Raw genomic sequence first — 1,670 nt, 5'->3', positions numbered from 1 at the left:
AGCTGGGCGTGGACGTAACACCTAATCTATCTCCTGAAGCACATATAAGTAGGATAACGACAGCAGCGTACTCTACACTGGCAAAAGTTAGAACATCATTCAGAAACCTAAGTAAGGAGGCATTTAGGGCGTTTTACACTGCCTAATTGAGTCCAGTCTTAAAGTATGCCGCCTCATCATGGAGTCCCCATCTTAAGAAGCATATAAGGAAACTGGAAAAGGTTCAGAGGTTTGCAACGAGACTCGTCCCAGAGTTACGAGGGATGGGATATGAGGAGCGTCTGAAGGAACTGTGTCTTACGACACTAGAAAGAAGAAGGGAGAGGAGGGACATGATAGGAACGTATAAAATACTCAGGGGGATTGATAGAGTGGACATTGACGAAATGTTCACACGGAATAGTAACAGAACGAGGGGACATGGGTGGAAGCTGGAAGCTCAGATGAGTCACAGGGATGTTAGGAAGTTTTCTTTTAGTGTGAGAGTAGTGGGAAAATGGAATGCACTTAAGGAACAGGTTGTGGAAGCAAATACTATTTATAATTTTAAAACTAGGTATGATAGGGAAATAGGACCGTAGTCATTGCTGTAAACAACCGATGCTCGAAAGGCGGGATCCAAGAGTCAATGCTCGATCGATCCTGCAGACACAACTAGGTGAGTACAACTAGGTGAGTACACACACACGCACACTCACACACACACACACACACTCACACACACATTGTCCATTGGGGCCAGACGGCTGAGTGGACAGCGCTCAGGACTTTTAATCTTAGTGACCGGAGATCGATCCCCGGCGATGGCGGAAATAAATGGGCAGAGTTTCTTTCACCCTTGATGTACTTGTTCACCTAGCAGTGAATAGGTACCTGGGAGTTAAACTGCTGCTACGGTTTGCTTCCTGGGGTTATGTGTGTGTGTGTGTGTGTGTGTGTGAAAAACAAATTAGTGTTACGAACCCTTGGTAACCGGGTACTTTTTAAACTCTGATCCTACTCATGTTCAGAGGACCCTAACCTTGGTGGAAATATAGTGTAATGTTCAAGGTAAATAAAAATAATAAGACTTAAAATAACCCGTTATTATTGCCCTTTACCATTAATATGTACAAGTCTATGTGAGGTGGTCCAGAGCGGCGTCACCACCCGTCACGCTAGCCTGCTTCACGGATGACACACTAGCCCTCACGCTAGCCTGCTTCACGGATGACAGACACTATCTGCCTCTGACGAGGTCTTCAACACGCCACTAGCCCTCACGCTAGCCTGCTTCACGGATGACAGACACTACCTGCCTCTGACGAGGTCTTCAACACGCCACTAGCCCTCACGATAGCAGCAGTTATGCAGAAGCCTTCAAGTGCTCCCCCTCCGTACCGCACTCACTGGGACATTCAATCAGCTAAGTCCACAGCGCTCGCCTAGCCCCACTGGCTAGCACCTTCCAATAGTTAATTCTACAGCGCTAAACTAGCGCCACTGGCTAGTACCTCCAGGAATAAAGTCCACAGCGCTCAACTAGCCCACTTGGCTAGCACCTCCAGGTCGACCCAAGGACTCTTCCACTCTCCCGGCTTCACTGACTCCATTGTCGGTCCCTGGTTGGTCGTTACCTGCTAGTCCAGCCGACTAAAAGTGGGAAACTAGGAGTAATGGGAGGGTCAACT

This window comes from Procambarus clarkii, chromosome 27, assembly GCF_040958095.1.
Source record: "Procambarus clarkii isolate CNS0578487 chromosome 27, FALCON_Pclarkii_2.0, whole genome shotgun sequence".
NCBI classification, from domain to species: domain Eukaryota; kingdom Metazoa; phylum Arthropoda; class Malacostraca; order Decapoda; family Cambaridae; genus Procambarus; species Procambarus clarkii.
The sequence above is the reverse complement of the archived record's forward strand: the minus strand, read 5'-3'. Positions refer to the sequence as shown.